This window comes from Heteronotia binoei, chromosome 21 (assembly GCF_032191835.1).
Source record: "Heteronotia binoei isolate CCM8104 ecotype False Entrance Well chromosome 21, APGP_CSIRO_Hbin_v1, whole genome shotgun sequence".
In the NCBI taxonomy this organism is placed as follows: domain Eukaryota; kingdom Metazoa; phylum Chordata; class Lepidosauria; order Squamata; family Gekkonidae; genus Heteronotia; species Heteronotia binoei.
In genome coordinates this window covers 57,433,353-57,455,234 of record NC_083243.1, presented here as the reverse complement: position 1 = coordinate 57,455,234, position 21,882 = coordinate 57,433,353, and positions in this window count along the sequence as shown.

Here is a 21,882-nt window from a genome sequence, read left to right as displayed (position 1 = left end):
CAGATTATGAAGATGCAACTCTTCTCCGGAAACCCCTCAAAGGAGCCCCCCCCCCCCGGACTCCCTTTTAGCCAAGGTAAATCTCCTCAAAGTTTTCTGTGCATATCTTGGACTAATCTCTAACTGAGAAAAGTAGGCAGTAGGCATTAATTTGCCTTCTACTACCCTGAACAGAAGTTCCAGCCTGCTCCCGATATGAGAAGCAGCTCAGCTCGGCATTTTCCTCCCCAAGAAGTCCTTGCCCATTGTTAATGCTAACCAGGCTCACTCATGAACAGTGAATGGAATGGGAAGTCAGGAGTGGGGATGGGTGCCAGATAACATAAGATAGAAGCAGAGGCATGAGGGATGCTTGGTGAGCACACCAGCACATCCCAGCATATGTACAGATCTTGATATCAGCAGCTTGTGTTGACAGCCAGTGTAAAAGACCTCAGACCTCCACTGTCACCTGCTGGTAAGGGCATTCATCCTTGGCTGCTGCTCAGTCTCTTACTTCTGAGAGCAAGCTGTAAGAGTCAATATTATATCTACCTTGGGCTCTGCAAATAGGGAACAGGAACTCTTTACAAGAGACTTGAATTAGCAGCTGAATATCTTGAAGGAAAAGCATTGATGTAGTAGTGGTTAATAAAATGAGGGAATGCCATTCTGACGAAGAGATCTATCATTATTTCTAATTTTGGACATAGTCTCAGCGTGGATCAAAAAATCCTGACACTGAGGTCATGTATGAGGTGAGGACATAGTCTGTTGCCTCCCAGACATAGTCTGCTGCCCCCTAGATGGAGTTACCAAGTCCAACTCAGACAATATCTTGGGCTTTGAGGGTAGATCCAGGAGACTTTCCCAATAAATAAAAATACAGCAGTGCAGTTCCCCTGGAAACCGTCTTCATTTCCTCATCCCCCAGCAGCTTCACTTCCACTAAATGAAAGTGAACACACACACACTCACAAAGCAGCAAAATAAACACAAAAGCACACACTTTTGTGATCTCACTGGGGCAATTTACTCATGGGAGTTACTGAATGTAACCATCTGCTGTACTTCAACTAACTTTTTCAGACTAATAGGAATATGAAAGAAGAGCAGCCTAGAGGGTGGAGTTTTCCTCCATCCCATAATCAGGTTCTCGTTAACTCCATTTTACTATACCTATGACTTTTGAAATGAATACAAAAGAAATAGAGGGACTGTGCTCTCTTACTTTCTCACAGCTTCACACACTCACTGGGAAGAGTCATCTGGATCTACCTGCTTGCCCCCCACCCCCATGCTGCTTTCTTCCAGCTGAGATTTAAAGGCATACACACCTTGCAAAACACAAGCAGTTTCTGAGCTTCTTCTAAGCCTCCTGAAATTTAAAGGCACCAGGTAGCTGTTGGGGTGGGGCTCCCCCCTGCCAGCTATCTGGCTGCTGGTGGGGAGCAGCCTGCAAAACTGATGGATCCCCCACTTGGATCTGGGGCTAGCAAGTCTACCCTCAGAAGCCACTGCCCAAGGGCCACCGCCTCACCTCAGTCATTGTAGAGTTAGTTGTGAGAACTGCTGTTACATGCCTCCTTCCTGGGCTGCCAAGGTCATCTGAAAAGCCTTGCATCATGTGGGAATAAATCGGAATTCAGTTTCTCCACACCCTCAGGTTCCAGCTTCTGAGCATGGACATCTCCCATGTGACCAGGGACATCTCCAGTTTTTTCCTGTTAGCATGGGAAAGATCAGACCCATGAGATATGCAAGTTCCCTATTTATATGCATAGGTGAGTGGTAGGGTAGTAAAACTGGGGCTATTCAAGAGAAAGTGGCTTGAGAGCTGCAATTTCAAGTGACCCTGGAGGTCTCATGGCACAAGACTTAAATATTCAAAATGAACAGTTTGCAGGTGACCCATGGAATTGAAGATTACTTGTGGAAACTGTTTCCAAAATGCTTATGAATTGCAGGATTATTAGAGAAAACTAGGGGTGTTAAATGAGCCATTTGCTGACTGAAAAGGAACTGCATTAAGAATGACCATAAATGGTAGGACTAATTTCAGTAGCTTCTGTATAAATGCTACAACAAAGCGCCTTTATGTACCACTAAAATTGGAGGAAATTACATTTGGATTTGGAACAAGCTAATGCCAAGGTGACATTACTATATGAACTGTATTGACTTCACTGATAGAAAGTAGCTGAACAGCTTCCTTATGGCACTAAGCAGATCACAGTGCAGCAACTATCCTTCCCCCCCTTTTATTGCAAACATGGCTGCTTAGCTTCTAGCTCTTGAAGTTATATCTTCTCCACATACATCTATTCACATTATGCATATTCTACTCTGTTGGGCAATGAGTATGTGTCATGGATTTCATTTAATAGTCTCACTTATGGAGTAGAAACAATAGAATACATAGATCTGTACAATTATAGTGGCATAATTTTGAGGACGTTTGCTGATATGAGTGAATGATTACATGGGTTAAAGTATTTTTTTTCCATTTGTGAGAGTTAATGTGATAAATTGCCTTTTCAAAAATGTTAGTGCATTTGTACTGTGGGGTTAAAAAGATAGGAAGTAGGTAGGAACAAACTAGTGTCCATGTATGGATCAACTGATACACACATGTTTAACAATCCTATATAGAGGGTTGGATTTACTGAAGCCTGCTCTCTCATTTCTGTCCACAGAGAGTAAATTTCTTCCCCTCTCTCTTCTGCTGCAGCCCCAGCTGCTCCCCCCACCCACGAGTACTGTTCTTGGGGTCCCACACCCCGCAGGAGCAGCATTTCAGGGGCATTTGGGGCTGCAGTGTGGGAGACAAGATAGTTGTGCTCCATTGGTATAAACGTATTTACAGTGCATTGAAGCCATAGTCTTCCAATATAATGAATACTTTACAGAACTGGGCAAGAGTGTTTTTTTTCCAGTAAGAGTGAAAACTATGATTCCCAGGAGAACAGGGAAAACTTTTACTATTGAGTAATGGGCTGATCAAGACATAAGCGAATCAGTGCTCCTGAGCCTGGAAAAATTCCTGCTTAGCAACAGACTTTAGAATTGCAGTTAAACATTTTTAAAAGGAAGAATTGTTATGTAACATTGGTCTTGGGCAAACTGACCAGTTTCCAATGGTGGTTGCCTAGGTAATAGACCAGGACAATAAGCACCACTGAGGGCAGTTTTGGAAGTTTCCCTGTTAGAATGAGGCCTGGACATTACATAAGAACATAAGAGAAGCCATGTTGGATCAGGCCAATGGCCCATCCAGTCCAACACTCTGTGTCACACAGTGGCCAAAAATTTTATATACACACAGACACTGTGGCTAATAGCCATTGATGGACCTCTGCTCCATATTTTTATCTAAACCCCTCTTGAAGGTGGCTATACTTGTGGCCGCCACCACCTCCTGTGGCAGTGAATTCCACATGTTAATCACCCTTTGGGTGAAGAAGTACTTCCTTTTATCTGTTCTAACCTGTCTGCTCAGCTTTAAAACGGAACCCAGTAAGTTCTAGGGCCCTGGGCTAGAACTCCGGAAGAATGGAATTCCAGATCATGACAACACATAGTAGAACTGGATTACCTGCAGATCTTCTAGTAGTTAGCATTCACAGTAGTTAGCATTCTTGGAGTAAAATTTCAAGGTTTTTCTTAAGCATTTTTTTGCTTCTATTGAAATGGCCTTGCATACGGATATCACATTCGAGCTGAAATAGTCATGTTTTCCAAATTGCTACTTCATAAACTGACAAGAAGCCTCCCTTCCCAATATTCACTCTGATAATCAACTGAAGCTATTGGCTTTTGATAGACAATGAACAGTATTTTATTTTCTTCGATGCCCCTTATGAGCCCCTTTGCAAGGAAATGTATCTGGCTGACTCCTTTCAAGGTTCTTAGGAGAACAGTAAGAGGTGTCCGAAAATTTCATCTGGCAACTTGTGATACTGCTTCTGCTGTTACTGTTTGTGTGACTCTGTTCTGTTTTTATTGTTGTGTTGCTGTTTTAAATATGATCCAGCTGAAAGTAAACACTGTAGATTTCAGTAGAAAATAGTCAAAAATACTTATCTTTGACAGATTTATTGCGTTCCTTGTACTAATTGTGGTTTCACTATGACATTTATTTATGAACTGCCATAGGATTCTGCATATGAACTGCCATAGGATTCATAGGCATTATGAACTGCCATAGGATTCCAACTCCCTATAAATCAAAAAGGTTTCTCTGCCAGGATTACCACTAATGTACACATGAAAAGACAGTGACATTGAATAGCTTATTCCCAAAGGCAGATGCAGCTACTAATTAGATATTTTGGCATTATAAAACACTTACAGAACAGAAACGAGGAAATGGAATATTTATTTATTTATTTAAACTTTTCTATCCCTCAGCTGGTACTTATCTTTCCATCTATTTATTTATATCCAGAACTTTCCATTAAAAAACCCAGACAAACTCACAAAGAACAAGATAACAGTTCTGTAAACGCCTGACAAGTTAATGACACTAGTACACAGGCACAAGATTTTAAACTCTTTATCCTTAAAGTATAGGATAAAAAAAATTCCACAGTCATATAAAACAGAATATTTGGCAACTAGATAGAAGGTGCCCCACCAACTAAAAGATCAAATTAAAAGCCTTCTGTAATGAGAAATTTGACACTGCCCTCTTGAAACTTGGAAGGAAGCAAGAGACATAGGCCTTTTTGAAGAGGGAAAGATAATGCCATCAAGAGGGCCCTTACAATTGCCACCTCTGAACAGGCCCTTTCCCAAGTTTTTTAGGCATGCATTAGACTTGCCAGTCCCCAGGTCCAGGCAGGGGATCCCCTGCTTTTTCAGGTGTCTCCCTGCCACCAGCCAGCTGGCCAGCGGGGAGAGCCCAGCCCCAACAGCCATCATGTGCCTTCAAACTTTGGCAGGTTTAGAAGAGGCTTGCAACTGTGTTTCTGAATGCGTGTGTGTGCCTTTAAATCTCAGCAGGAAAGCTACAGGAGGACAGGGCAAGCAGGCAGAGCCGCATTGCTTTCAGTCCCTGTTTGTTTGGAGAAAAACTCCACCCCCTGGGCTGTCCTTTCATTTTCCTATTAGCCAGAAGAAGTTGGTTGAAATACAGCAAATGATTGCATTCAGCAACATGAGTAAATTGCCCCAATGAGATCACAAAAGTGTGTGTTTGCTAACTGTGTTTATTTTAGCTGTTTTGTGAGAATGTGTATGTTCACTTTCATTTTGTGGAAATTAGCTGCTGGGGGATGAGGATATAAAGACAGTATTCAGAGGAACTGCACTGCTGTATTTTATTTATTTATTTTAAGGAATGGGGAAGTTTCCTGGCTCCACCCCCAAAGTCCCCAGATATTTTTAAGTTGGATCTGGCAACCCTAGCATGCATGCAGGAGAGAGGTTCAGAAGAAGGTAGAGTTATCTAAGCCAAAGAGAATATCTTTCACATTCTTTCTAAATGAAGTCATACCAAAGACAATGAATCCATGTTTACTATGGGTGATTATGCTTTACATTTCATGTCCCTTACCCTTTCATGTTACTGAGTTAATAAATTTTTCCCAATGCAACTTTAGCAGAGCCTGATGCATTAACCTCACTGATACCTAAACAGTCCTACAATTAATCTCCCTCCTTAAGGTTGTTTTGTACCCAGTTCCCCCAGATGACTGCTAATATTTAATAGATTTCCACTGAGCATCTGTGTAAAAGGATGTTTATGGACAAGGCCTAATTTATGAACACAAGTACCATTATTCGTCATTACTCTCATTATGGTACAAAAGACTTATCTTGACCTTTAAAGTAATACAATTTGTAGATGCATGTAGAAGATTACAAAGAAATGCAATCCATTTCTCTAATAATATGACTGCTGAAGTTAATGGCAACATCAGCCATCTGAGAAATGAGGAACAACTTAAGTGCAATTTTTTTTAAAAAAATGTTTCAGTAGAAAAGAACGAAACAAGCAAAATGAGAGTATATAATAGGAAAGGATTTAACTTTGAAGGAAGGTATAGATGTGTGATATCTTTAAATAAAGAATAGATGCTAGGTGTCATTTGATTCTCATTTCTCTGTTCGATATATTTCCAGTGTTTTTAAGCTTCTCACTGAATTTGTTTTCACTTAGCCAGAAAAACAAACACAGGCGGTGCATAAGGAAAGGTACCTTATACAATATCAAACACAAGGTTAACATAAACCACAATAATAATAGTGCCAGTTTGCATGCAAAAAGGATAGAAGCAGAAGTTACCCAAGCAGAGATGAAAAGTTCTTTTAACACATGAAATCTTCACTTATTGATTCATTTCCCCCCCTTTGCCACAGGTTGGGATATTCCTAGGGATTTGGGAATGATGGCAGGATATGAAGACAAGATGCATTCAGTAGGGTATAATGCCACAGAATCCACCTTCCAAAGCAGCCATTTTCTCCAGAGGAACTGATATCTCTAGTCTGGCAATCGGGTGTAATAATAGCAGATCCCCACCTGGAGGCTGGCAGCCCTGGGTGTATTGCAGGGACCTGCATTTTACTGATACATGCTTTGTGTAAACTGAACACCAGAATAATATTTACAAAGAACTACAGATGCAATGTCTCCTGGTGTATCAGTTGGAAAGTTGGGCTCTGTGGATTTTTCAACTCAAGCCTAATATTGATTGAAGAGGGAAAGGCTCTCTCTCTTTTGCTATGAAGCTGTTTTTTGGGGGAAATCTGTCTCACACACCTGTCATTGAATCATGCCAGGAATAAGCCACCATTTAAGACAAAAATACTGGATGACGACTCCCTTTGTTTTAGAGGTTGCGTAATTTAAGAATAAATGCATAAAAGAATCAGATGTACCATGGATCTCTGTCCGTAACATGACATCTGTGTTCAGCTGTGATTCAGACTCAGGACACTTGCAGAAGGAACAGGGGATTATCCTTCCAAAATTCTCTCCATTTGTCTAATTACAACTGGGCTCCCCACACTGATAGTACCATTATAGCTCTGACTTGGAAAGCCCAGCCTTAGCCTGATCTCACCATATCTTGGAAGCTAAGAAGGGTCGGCTTTGGCTAGTATCTGGAAGGGGGACCTCCAATAAATACCAGGGTTATGATGCAGAGGCAGGCAGTGGCAAACCACCTCTGAAATGTCTCGTCTTAAAAACAAGTGCAGTTTGCCAACTAGTGGTGCATAATGCTGAAAGAGTTAGAATTCCTGACTGCCAGACAATCTTAGGATTGCCTGGCTATTCTACATAAAATGCCATACAATAATAATTATTATTACCATTATAAAGGGGCAAAACATATATTTTTACCTTGCCTCCCCCCATAAATACAAAAATAAACTTGTGAAAAGGAAAAAGTAAGTGACTTGAGAGGTTTATCAAAACATGGTACTTCTTTATTTTGTACTTGAACAGAAATAAGTCAAATGAATGAGTGAAAGAGACCATTTTGAGATGAATTTGAACAGACAGGGGGAAAAAAATAAACCTATAGGTGTAGATTCATACTCAATGTGTGTGTAAAGTGCCGTCAAGTCACAGCTGACTTGTGGCTATCCCAGCAAGGGGCTTTCAAGGCAAGTGAGAAGCAGAGGTGGTTTGCCATTGCCTTCTTCTGCAGAGCCTTCGTTGGTGGTCTCCCTTCTGACCCTGATAACTTCCAAGATTTAGTAAGATCAGCCTATACCATGCTGTCTTCCCTACTTATACTGGATAGCAGCAAATATTCTTTTAAAAATATTATTGTTAAAGATGATGAGACTATGGTAAGACTTTGTACTTGATTGGAATTGTTCCCCTGGCTTGGTGGGGAGGTTGTGTTTTCTCTTTGCCTATAAACTCAGGAAATAATTATTTAATTTTTTTAAAAAAATCAGTGTGTGTTTTGTGTATGCTCTGGTAGAGGAGGAAGAGGGGGAAAGCTTGCTAGCTGGCTAGCAGCTGCTGAACAAGGTCTGGCTGCGTTTGTTTCTCCTCTGCTCACAGGTAAGTCCTGGGGATAGTCAAGTCCTGGGTAAAGGTCTCTTAAAATGCAAAAATAGGTCATTCTGTGGCATTTCCAGTTAGGGTCCCTGGTAGCAGGAATTGGGCAAGCATTTTACCACTGAATATCTTGTAGGGCTGTTGATTCTGGGTTGGGAAATTCCTGAATACTTGGGAATGGAGCCTGGAGAGTGCAGGATTTGGAAAGGAGAGGGACAACAGTGACACATAATGCCATAAAGTCCACCCTCCAAACCTGTCATTTTCACCAGGGGAACTGATCTTTGTAGTCTAAAAATAAGTTGCAATTCTAGGAGACCTCCAGGCCGCATTTGGAAGTTGGCAGCCCTAAGGCAGTATCAGTAAGCATAGCGAATGCTGAGCTAGTGAGGTCAGTGGTCTGATGTGGTAGGAGAAGTTTTATCAGCGTGAACTATGGTCAACTTTATTTGGGACTGGTGCTTTGAGAAAATAACTTATTGCATAAGGCACGTGAAGCCGCTAGCTAAAGATCTTGCGATTGAAACTGGTTCCTCTTGCATCTGCTGCATCTTCAAATGCACATCGGATGGTTTCTGTGAAAGATTTGCATCTGACTTGTGGAGTTGCAGTCTGGGGCTGATTAAAGAATTTTTGTACAAAGCCCAAGGTCTATTACAAAAACCACAGCATTCAGATTCTTTCAATTTTTGAGTTTATTAATCTCTGTTATATTTAGATTTTGGAATTGTATCCAATAAAATGTTGCTAGTGAAACTGTAAGGATTTATTCCAGTTCTTGTGTTATTGGTTCTGTATGGGTTACTCTTAGAGATGTAATATAGCAACCAATATTGTATGTATAAATATAATGATTTAATAAAAATCCACATCTACAAATTTGTGTCTTATTCTTTACAAAAATCCACCAAACAACGTAAGTACTATTGATAAACGTAAGTACTATTGATAAACTTTTAAACCAGTGGCAGTTCAAAAAGCCCAAATAAACATATATATTCAACATATGACCCTATGGATAGTCAACAAATTTGCAAAGTCTGTTTCAAAACCATGTCCCTTCTCAAGGGTTCATATCTTCTCAATTCCTTGGGTTATGAAAATTTCTGCAGATTTTTCTTACTTCGCTATTACTTTTCACAATGGGTTGAAGCATCCAGTAATATGTTCCCTGTGGGGACATACACAACTCCTATATTCCCAATATACTTCTGTACAGAATGCTATATTCTTATTTGTTATGCAGCCAATAGCCTTGACTTTCCTCTGACATATAAACATGATGTTCATGGCAGGTCAGCTGGCATTAACTTCCCATGAACTCTAAAGTAGTTTGTGGAGGTTCATGAACAGATACATTTCTAGATTGACTGTCTCCACTCAAACAAAATGTTTACCAAACTTCAAAATGAAGGGGGGTTGGTGGAATTCTCCAGCCTTGGAAACACTTTTGTCAGACTCAAACTAGTCATGTCAGTTTCAAGAGGGCCTCCTCCCCTTGCAGGGGTTTCTTGGTGTTCACTTCCCATTTTCTTGTACAAAGCTTGCAAAATCCCAACCCCCTTGCTTGGATTTGTGATTCTGTGTTTGGAGATCAGTTCTGTTGAGTTGGCATTGCCACATTGGCACAGGGTTCTGCTGGGCACTCTGTGATTGCACTGGTTTTGCTGGGCTTCCAAAAATGCCCCCCTGCTTGGATTGTGATTGAGCTGGCATTGCCACATTGGAATTGGGTTCTACTGAGCACTAGTACATTGCACTGATTCTGCTGAGCTTGCCCTCACCAGTTTCTACTGCAGAGATTATCTGGGACTTTGATTCTGTTCCACTGGGCTTCTATTGCTCTTGCGTGGTTTTTTTTTTTTTTTGCTGTTTCCCCCCTCCATTGGAAATGATGGAAGATGGGACACCTTCTTTGGGGGGATAACTTGGAACCCTAAATCCAAACCTCACCAGACTTGGAGGACTGGTAGAGGAGAGTCAGATGGAAATCTGCTGTGAGTTTGGTGTCTCTAGCTTGCACACTATCACACACCCTACTATGGCGATGCCAGCCTATCGCCTCCTGCCCAGCTAAATATACGTTAGTCTCTTTGGGGTTCTGATACGGTAGATGAACAGGGGACCACTGCAGATTTGAAGTCTTTTGCAATCACAGAGGCACCAGAGAACGTAACAGCAAACTATAGTTCTTTATTTACAAAATAGGTTTTAACTGGGGGATGGGATGTATATAGAGAGGCTAGTTTGTATCTTGTAGGAATAACATTTGCTATACAGTATGTTGGCTAGACCCTCCAGCAATGCTCTGAGGTATTTCAGGGTACCCAGTTCTTCTATTAATCCACTCTCCTAAACTTTAATCGGGCTGGCCTCTTGGGCTTTGAGTGCCTGGTTCCTCGAGTCGTCTGGTTTGACAAGCCCCAGCTCTCCTGACTCCCTCAGACCCACGGCTCTCCCTCAGCCACCTCATAAACTCCTAGGAGCAGTGTATCATACGTCTGTGACCACTAAGGTCTTCCACTTAGACACTCTCTGTCACCTTCCTCTTCCTTAGAGGGCACTTGTGACCTAGAGATATGCCTCACGCTCAGCCACCTGGCTGATTTCACAGAGTGTATATAGAGCTTCCCTTCACACCAAGCCTCTCTCACAGTCTCTGAGTCCAACTCTCCCTTTCTGACCATTTTTTCCCCTGACAGTTAACCTCTGAGCCGTTAGCTGTCATGCAGGACTTGAGAGTTCTGAGCACCCCTAGCCCCCACCTTTGGGTCACATGACTCAGGGCTCTCTGAGTCCTCAGCTTCTTCATTAACCCTTTGATTCCGTCACACACACAATCTGTTCTATACACTTCTGTTATGTATGTGAAGGCATGCCTGGACATGTTGAGTGTTGTGTCCTGAGCTTGAGGCGCAACACAATAGACTGAGAGGATCTAAAGATCTGCATTCTGATTGGCTGCTTAATTCATACTGGCCAATTAGGAGGCAGAATCAGAGGATCCTAGGATCTGCCAATAAGAATGCATATTCTAATGAAGGATCCAAAAAGGGCACAATCACAGGATGTTTTCTGATTCTTGGGGGTTGCATTTCCTCTGCCCCAACTGTATATATTGCCGCATATTCTGGTACTTAGGAGTAGTTTTTTAGTCACTTACTAGAGATGCTGAATCACCAATAAAGAGTTTTAATCACTATGCAAGAGCCTCCTCATACATTGAACCCAGTATTTAATAACTTTTGAGCCTCTTGAACCTGTGCCTGTCAATTCCCCAAAAAGCACTTTCTTGAAAGCACCTTCTTGGGGAGGGGGGCATATCTCAGACCCCATAAATCCAATTGTCACCAAATTTGGAGGACAGGTATAGGAAAGTCAGTTGGAAATCCCCTGCAAGTTTGGGGTCTCTAGCATGCTGTGTGTGTGTGTGTTCTATCACATCATGAACCTCATGAATTGATCCATTTATCCTTTAAAAGTTCACAATGGTTTGTGGTTCACAAACTGGGCATGTCACAAATTATTAACTGAACCAAACCACATTTGCCTGGTTCATGCCCATCCCTATTGCTGAGGCTTCTTATTTTACACATGCACTGGTGGTGTTCACACGGGTGATGTCTGAAGGACAAGCTATTAATAGGATTGATGTCATCTGTGAGCCAAACCAAATTCAACCCCACATGGCCTCCTTTAAGTAAATTTTAAGTCTTTTTAAAGTCAGCTTTATTCTGAACAACAAAGTCTTTAGCAGATAATAGTGTATTTAATTCATTCTCAGGCCAACCATAAGGCCCTTGTGAACCTTCAGCTTTTTCTAGCAATTTTTGCAGGGATGATATGTCAATATAAGTTCATCAGATATCTTAAGTGGCCTACAAGTATCTCTGACCCTCTGTCAGTATGTAAAAGAGCAACCCAATGCAGGATTAATTGATGTGGGTTCCTCTAGCGTTAACCAATTTGACTATTACAGCTTCAATTATTGAATGAATGGCTCAGTAAACCCAAAAGAAATCCAGCCATATTGCATGGGCTTGAGAAATCCCTAACTTTTATCCAGGCAGACAGTTGTAATATAAACAAAATTAAATAAGCCATTCTTGGCATATAACATAGTTGAGTAAAAGAGAGGCCAACCAAAAATTCCTAAGTTCACTCTTTGTTAACCAGTTAAAGAGTCTCTGGTGTTGGGAAAACTCTTTTTCTCTCAGACCTTGAAGAATGGTTGCCAATTGGTGTAAAGAACACTGAGCTAGATCAACCAATGGCTCAGTATAAAACCCCTCCATATGTTCGTTATTTCCTTTCGCCGTTTTTGCAGCTCAAATTCTATGTTTTGGAAAGGCACACTGCTGATAATGAAAATCTTTTTAAGGACATATAGGACGAAATTTTAATGCACAATAACAGTCAGTATCAGAGGAATATTAAAACAGCGTTGAAATAATTGTAATCAGGAAAGGGGAGTTATCACAATTGAAAGATTTCACTGAATAGCTGTATTCCATATATAACACAATCAATTTTTCAGTATTGTTTAGTCCTACTACCATTCATTTTCTAGGTGCACTGATTAATTTAAAGTATGGTTAATTGAGCCACTAAATGTTCAAGGAAGTGGGAGAAAGGGAACAATTTGCTCTGGGAAATCTATCTATTCTCTTTACTAAAAGGTGAATGGTTGCAATGAGACATAGTCCCTGGTTCAGAGGCTGTGACTGGAACGGAGCACTAACTCCAGAGGTGTCAGCACATTCATTTAATGAATATAATAATTTCTACAATCAGCTTTGAAGGGGCAAGACATTGACTTCTTATACTATATTCAAAAGACTTTTCATCTCTTGTTTTGCTGTTTGTTACACTTGTGTTTCTCATGTCAGCTGGTATGAAGGCTAGCAGACAGAAAGGTGGAGAATAAATGTGGGAGGACCCAGTGAAGGCTACCACAGCATCTTCACTGGTTTGATGATGAGACCCTTGAACTGGAGATGCCATGGACTGTGGGACCTTGGATACACCAAAAATTTGTTGGCTAACTATATTGCCACTTCCATTTTGGGGTGAAAAAAATAGAAACTCCAGTAAAGGAAACAATAAGTGCAGATTTAATTCACGTCATTAATGAAGAGATTCTACAGTGTTCATAATATTTATGCCAGCACTTTTACTTAGCAAAAAACCCAATAGTTCTTTCCCTGGCCATTTCTGCTGGGGTAACAGCATTGAGAAAAGGCTGAATCTCCTTTCTGCACACATCCTGTGGTCCAAACTGGAGAAGAAACAGCATGCTTAGGAAGGGTGGAGAAACATTTATGACTGTGATTGAATTCACTGGTTGGGTCAGAGGTTCTCAACCTGTGAACTCCACATCACTAAAATCATTCGATGCATACATCACCCACAAAGGAGATATAGCTTTGAAATGTGGAATCTCATTTTCTAAAACCTGAAAATGTTTTTGGAAGGACTGGAAAGGACCAGAAAATTGTGTTGTGGGCTATTTTTGGCCTGTTCCAATCCCAAAGTATAAAATCCTGCTTTTTAACCAGCAGTTCATGACTGAAAGGAAAGTACCTGTGCAGGTGAATAACAAAGGTGTATTAAGTTTAGTCCCCCTCTACCCAATAGCTCAAAAAGAGCAATGCCCCTTTTCACTGGTGGTAACAACATCAACAACAATAATGAAACACTCATCCTGGCACATACCATTCTCTGGGTGTTGTACAACAATTGTTAAAGTAGTACAGAATAATATAGAATCAAAACAACACACAGTCTACATTAATAAAATTATAAAAGTCTTAAAATTCAGATGGTGCCCTACAGATAGGTAACATGGGTCAGGGTCTCCAGTTCAAAGGTCTCAGGATGGCTGAGAACCTTCAAAGGCCCCACAGTATGGTGAAGCTGGCCTTCTCCCAGTTGCAGGTGAGTTTGATGGTAGCAGAGGAAATAGTGTATAAGAGAGTTATTTCAGGTTCCCCCATAATGTGGCCCTCAAGGCCAGTGTCCCATTTCATGCTGGAAAGAGTAATGCGATTTGCAGATCATAATTCGTCTTGAACTTCTTCTAGCTCCTTTGGTGCCCTAAAGAGAAAACAACTGTGTCATGCTCATATACCTTGGAACTTCCTCCCACCAGGATGGAGAGATCAACCCCAAAGGCCATTGGATAATTTCTTGATGGGAGAAGTTCTGGAGACTGAGAAACACATAAACTCATGAAGTTGCTTCACACTAAGTCAGAACATTGGTCTATCAAAATCAGTACTGTTTACTCTGACAGGCAGTGGCTCTCCAGAGTCTCAGATTCAGGTCTTTTGCATCTCCTCTTACCTGATCCTTTTAACTTGAGAAGCCAGAGATTGAACCTTACACTTTCTGCACATGCACTACCACTGAGCCATGGCTTCTTCCCAAGACATATCTCTTTTATGCTTCTTGTAGCTTCTTCATTGCTGTTGGAGTTAAGAGTTGGAGTTACCCGCAGATTGACTGGGTCAATATGTGTTCTGGTCGAGAGAAAGAGATTGAGTTTCTTGGTGCTCTCAATGACTGTGCTATGGAGCAGATGGTCTCAGAACCTACCAGGGGTGGGGCGATCCTGGATTTGGTCCTAAGTAATGCCCAAGATTTGGTGAGAGATGTAAAAGTGATCACACCGCTTGGGAGCAGTGACCATAATGTTATTGATTTCACCATTTGTATAAATAGAGAGTTGCCCCAAAAGACCAGCACAACCAGGTTTAACTTTAAAAGGGGTAAATTCTCTGAGATGAGGAGGCATGTGAAGAGGAAACTGAAAGGAAAGGTAAATACAGTCAAAACCCTTGGGGAAGCTTGGAGGCTATTTAAAACTACAATCCTAGAAGCTCAGATAAAATGTATACCACAAGTTAGGAAAGGCACAAACAGGTATAAGAAAAGGCCTGCATGTTTAACAAACAAAGTAATGGAAGCTGTAAAAGGTAAGAAGGACTCCTTTAAGCGGTGGAAAGTTAGTCCAAGTGAGATTAATAAAAGGGAACGCAGGCTGTGGCAAATCAAATGCAAGACTGCGATCAGGCAGGCAAAAAGGGACTATGAGGAGCATATTGCAAAAAACATAAAGACCAACAATAAAATTTTCTTCAAATATATTAGAAGCAGGAAACCAGCCAGGGAGGCAGTGGGGCCCTTGGATGACCAAGGGGTAAAAGGATTACTGAAGGAGGATAGGGAAATGGCTGAGAAGCTGAATGCATTTTTTGCCTCCATCTTCACTGTGGAAGATGAGAAATGTTTGCCCGCTCCAGAACCATTAATTTTGGAAGGGGTGTTGAAAGACCTGAGTTAGATTGAGGTGACAAGAGAGGAGGTCCTACAACTGATAGACAAATTAAAAACGAATAAGTTACCAGGTCCGGATGGCATACATTCAAGAGTTCTGAAAGAACTCAAAGTTGAACTTGTGGATCTCCTGACAAAAATATGTAATCTTTCATTGAAATCTGCCTCCGTTCCTGAGGACTGGAAGGTAGCAAATGTCACCCCCATCTTTAAAAAGGGTTCCAGAGGAGATCCGGTAAATTATATATAATTTTTTTGGCCACTGTGTGACACAGAGTGTTGGACTCGATGGGCCATTGGCCTGATCCAACATGGCTTCTCTTATGTTCTTATGTTAAGAGAGCTTCTGCTGCTGGACATTCTTTCTATTTGAAAATGGGAGATGGTGCTAGAGGCCTCTGGGGTGATTTTCTGGTGTTTGTGGTGCTCAGCAGAAGTGAGCAGTGACTCCTTTAGACTCCACCCATGCTGATGAATGTGCAGATCTGTCTGTTGGGGTTTTGAAGGGACTGGAAAGAAGAAGCAAGCTGCAAAATGGTAAGTGGGTGGGGGAAGAGAAAGTAAGCATCAAAAAGAAGGAAAGAATGAAGCAGCAACATTGAGGGGGAAGAAGAGACAGTGATCTGTGATGGAAGATGTCCCCTGAGGGACCACAAATGTCTATAGCTGGTGAAATGCCTCTCTAGTATAGTGGCTGCTGAGAGCAGCCTTGCAGAGGGGCCTGTTTGCCAGGCAGGGAGACAGAAAGGACCTTGTTGCAATGCTCTAGCCACTGAGGACTGGGGTTGCTGAGTGAGTAACCCTTCCACACACACTGCTTGTACAGGAATCTCACTGCTTTGGACTTTCAGAAGTAGCCTTCAGTAGGCAGACCAGGGAAGAAGATATTTTTCCAGTTCACTGAATGAAATGACATTTGAGGACCAATTAGCTCCATGTCTTAAAGGTTAACCCCCCTGCTTGTTATGATGAGCATATGGGAAAAGAACATCTGAGCCAAAAACTGGCCATGTCATCCATGAAGTTATTTCAATACTTTTTTGCCTTCCTAACTAGATTATTAATCCTATTACCCTCTCACAAACCTATTTCCCATTGAGTTAAGCACTTTATAATAAAGTGCAGTTCATGAGGGTAAATCTTCAACTTCTTAATGTGCATGTATCACCAGTTATATGACCTGCTTTGTCTCCAACAACTATTTATCTTTTTTCCCCTAAGCAAACAATATCCTTGCCTATGAAACATACATGGAATATAATGAAATTTTTTCATCTACTATATTTTGTCAGATAATTTCAGAAACAGAAGGAATGGTAAGCAGAACTTTTATTAAGAAACAAACAGACTAGAGGTTATGTTGGAAGTCCATAAGTGCAGGGAAATTTGAATGGGGCCTATGAAATCAGGAAGTCTTCAGAACAGAGCACAAGTCATTTAAGGGAATATAGATTTTGTGCAGAACTGTGTACATGTGCAGATGCTAGACCACTGGTCCCATTCCTCATGAGAGCCAGTTTGGTGTAGTGGTTAAGTGCACAGACTCTTATCTGGGAGAATTGGGTCTGATTCCCCACTGCTCTATTTGCAGCTGCTGGAATGGTCTTGGGTCAGCCACAGCTCTCGTAGGAGTTGTCCTTGAAAGGGCAGCTGCTGTAAGAATTCTCTCAGCCCCAGTTACCTCACAGGGTGTCTGTTGTGGGGGTGGGGCAAGGTAAAGGAGATTGTGACTGTTCTGAGACTCTGCGATTCAGAGTATAAGAAGGGATATAAATCCAATATCATCATCTTCTTCTTCATTATGTTTTGGTGAGCTGAGATCCTGTCATCTACAGTAGGATGATTGAAAAACAGGGTCCTTGTGAAGGGATCCTGCTTTATGAGGATCTCTTTATTTGTAGGCATTGTGTCCATAGTGAACTCAAAATTCCAGAAATGGCTCATGCCAATTGGAAAGGGTTTCATTAAAAGAGAACCTGAAAGAAAAAGTGTTATAATGGTAGAACCCTATAATGATATGACAACTGCCAGTGGGGGGGGAGCCCTGAAAATGATTGCTCAGTGGTGGTGGTGGTGGTGGGGGAATGGTTACCATAGGGACTTGGGCAGAGAAAATGCAGGAAAACCAACCAAATGGAAGACTTATTGTTACTGCACTGTATCAGCGGCCGCAGCAACTTGAGGAAACCATAAAAGCCGATCCCAATGTGGAAAATGTCATGGAAGTACTCCCTATCAGTTTAATCATTAGCAGAGAGGGGGAAATGAACCAAATTCATGAGAATCATAAAGGAACCTTTTAATTTTTCATGATGAAAACATGTCACTATGTGATCAAATCTGGATTTCTTGATGTTTTTTGCCATGCTGATAATTTGATCCTTCTTGTTGCTCAACAGCACGGAAAGGGACTATTATTGTAAGGTTTTGCCAGTTACTGACTTCAGGAACTCAAGCACATATGAAAATGGTCAAGGTTTTAATGAGCATCAGGTACAGACCAATGACTTTCTGCTGAAGAGCCATTGCCGAGAATAACTTGCATACAAACAAGGCAGACAGTATAGGAAACAGAAAAGGTGCACAAAAGTTAGCTCCCTCCCAAAGTCCATTACAATTCGAGGCTCTGATGTGAATGCAGGATGTCTTCCCTGGGTGCTCAAGGCTACACTGCTAATTCCAGCCATTACTATAACTACCAGATAACCTGCTCTCTACAAAAGTAATCTCCTGCACAACTTGGAAAAATTGTTACCATCAAGCAGATACTACAAGACAGGCTGAATGGGTAAATACTGGGCAAGACAATGTAGTAAATATATGCTCAGTGGAATAAATGCAATAAATGACCAATACAGTGAATACATGAGAATGCAGTGCAAGCATGATCAGTCACACAAGTCTCAGGGTACCTGACACCTATGCAAACTCCTGACCACATTCTTTGTCATCCCCTCAGCTTTCTGGTCAAAAAACTTTACTTTCTGTGAGTTGTCAGTTTGGTATAGAGAAGGTAGTGATAAGATTGGCCAGGGATATAAAGAAATATGAGAAAATAACATTTAGCAGTTATTTGTTAGTGGAGAAACAGTCTGTGAACTTTTACATCAGGAAGTCCCGAAATCAAAAGCTGATTTACAGTGAGTAGGCTAAAGGACTTTGTATGGGAAGAGCAGGAACTCATTTGCATATTAGGCCACACTCCCTGATACCAAGCCATTTAGAACTGCATTCTGTGCATTCCTGCTCAAAAAAAGCCCTGGGAACAGAAATATGATAAAGATGTGGCTGGGGTGGAGGTTGAAAGTGAAGGGTTCCAGCTTCATATCAGGTTCTTTGACCTGTTTGCTTCTAGACACACAAAACATTGGTTGAAGGTTAGATCTATGTCTATCCTGCTTGGTAATGTATTTTTTTTAAAGTAGCAAAAGTGGCTATGGAATCTTTGTTAGTGGATCTCCAGTGCTGATCCAAATATTGAAACAATTTTTGTTTATTCCTTTGCTGAACAAATCTTTCTTTTAAGAGTTTTGTTACTAGCTGCTAGGTTGTTCAACATCTCTTTCCCAACCACAAAACGTTATAAACTTGTTACTGAGGAGACACAGGCAGCAGGCTAGGAAGTCACTTGAGATAAATAAGAAAGACGTGCATAGATAGTGTCACATTTATTCCTGATTGAGTCCCTTATATGAAAAAATGGTTACCCTAGTCACCTTTGCAAATGAAACAAGTTGCCCTTGCTGGTTCTGGCAGCATGTAGATCACTCAGAGTAGTCTCTGGGCCTATGACAGAGCAAACTTCCCAAATAAATTGTTATTTGTATGCTGAGAAACTTGCCATTACCTTCCTTTTAACTTGTGTATTTCTAGATGAATACCAATCAGGCATATGTTCTGCTACAACACCCTACATGTTAAACTGAGGAAAGAAGCAGCATTATAATAATAGCAATGGATAGAAAGGAGGCAAATAAAAGCCTAAAGTTCTAATCAAAACTCTAATCAGAAAGATGACAAATGGTGAAGATTATTAAATTTTCTTTGCTCCGTTGATGAATTTAATAAAGAACTAATCAAAGATCATTAGAAAGCTTTTGTGCTTGGTATGCATTGTAGCTGGATTGCAATCTGAATTTGTTTTACTGGTTACCTAGGGTTGGATTGGACATGTAAATACAGGATTTTTTTTTTTAAAATCAGCTATATGTGTTAACTATACATGCCATTTCTTGCATTTTCACATCTCTGCAGTTTGATTCAGTGATTAGAACACTGACGGTATTTTCTCATATTTTCTAATGATCTTTGATTTTTCTAATGACCTTTGATTAAATTGATCTTGTCTCAATTTAATAAATGTTTTTAAAAAGAGAGAAATTCAGTTCCAAGAAGCTGAAATTACATAGTAAGTTGTTCTTCACTATTAGCTATGGGGGATGTTAGAAGAAACTCACAATGCTATTTCAGACATGCGTCTCCCACCCTTGATGATCATTAAACTCCTTTACATATTACACATACATGTAGTCCCCTGGAAGCTAGTTCTTCTCTGTGTGATACCATGGCCATCAGCAGTGTTGTATAACTATTTCAGAACTGTAGCTGGGTGATTGTATGGGTGCTTTGTAATTGTGAAATAATATATTCTTTCTTTCTCATACACAAACATAGGGTTGCGAGGTCCTACCAACATCAGTGCATTACCAGTGAGGGTTTCCACTAGGGATGTGCATTCAGTTCGGCTGAACCGAACAGACTGCCGAATACCCCCTGATTCGGAAGTATATGGTGTCGTATGCTTCCGAATCAAATTGGAAGGCACTATATGGGAGCCGTATATGGCTCCCCGTATACTTCCGAATCAATATTCGGAAGTATACGGAACTCAATGTAAAAGGCAGGAAAGAAGCTTCTGCAGCCTCAGGGAAGCTGCTTGCCTCCTTTCCTACCTTTGGAAGCCTTTTCCCGCCTCTCCCTGGGATCAGGCGGGGAGGGAGAGAGGAGCCCCAGCAGCCAATCCAAAGCATGCATTTGCAAAATGCATTGCAAATGCATGCTTTGCAGGGCTGTTGTGTAGCTGATGGCTGGGCTAATCCTCCAGCCATCAGCAACATTGTTGTTCTTTTGTTTATTTGGATATTAAAGTAAACACTGTTCTCCTGCCAATCACAGAGCAGTGGTATTTTTTGAAACTGCTCCGTGTAGGGCCAGAGAACCTTTTAAAGGAGTCTGCCTGGCTGTACTTCATTCCATTGCTGCTGTGTTGGTGTGAGAGAGAGATTGTGCTGTGCTGGCCCTTGGCCTCAGCTGCTGCTGCTCTCTCTCAGCCTTGCCTGACCTGCCTGGAGAAGACATCTAGGGTAAGACAGTCTTGGGGTTCTTGTTTTTATTTTAGTTAGGATAAAAGTAAAAGGACTTTTTAAGAGTCAGAGTCCCTTTACTTATCCAGATTTGGGTGGGTGGGTAGCTTATTTGGGGTTAGGGGGCTCTGTTGGGGGTGGGGGCCTGGGGTGGGGGGGCTGCCAATTTGACTTTTAAAAGTGCAGTGTCCTTTTACTTTTCCTGGTTTGGGTGGCTTGGATTTTTGGGGGTTAGTGAAGGTTTTTTGGGGGGGAGGGGTTGGTTAAGTTCCTGTATTGTTAAAAGTCAAGTTTTTTACTGTTTTAAAAAGATTCTGTGTTTGATTTGCTGCTATTGTGTTGTGCTGCTGTTGTTCCTTTTCTCTTCTGGTTCTCATTCTTGGGGGGGGGGGGCTGTTTGGCCTAATTTTTATTGTTAAAAAGTTCAGTTTTTTTTTGTTTTAATTGTTTATTTAATCCAAAAGTAAGATACAATTATCACAGAGCTTATCCAAGCGTGAGTAGAGAAAAAAGAAAAGAAAAGAAAGAACATAGATATAGCTCTTAAGCTATTATTATCCTTAAGGAGGATCATCTGTGGTTTTATATCGGCTGCTGGCATTATTCCACAAACCGCGAAAAAGAAAAAATCATAGGAAAACATAAAAAATTCACAAGTTATCGCTATGAATTCTGATATATACAACGGTATTACAGATATTACGAAAATTATCATCTATCATTTTTCTTATACAGATTTATGCCTTTTTCCCTCATACCATCTATAAAATTTCTCCCATTTCATACTAGCCTCAGGTTTGGGGTCCCCTTTTAACATATTCGAAAGTATGTCCATTTCTGCTGCATTAAAAATCTTATCAACCACCTCCTCAATTTTAGGGCAATTCCCTTGTCGCCAATATCTGGCAAAAACTATCCTTGCAGAAGTAAGAATATACATCGTCATGTGTATATCTTCCTTGGGGACTACTTTCCTGACAAATGACAACAACATCAGTTCTGGTTTAAATTGTATATCTATTTGCAATATTGCCTTTAAAAGCTCGTAGACCTTTATCCAAATTTTTTTTGTGACCTTGCAATTCCACCAAATATGGAAAAAAGAGCCTATTGCCGAACCGCATTTCCAACATTTGGGTGAAATGGATTTATCTATTTTTGATAATTGTAGGGGAGTAA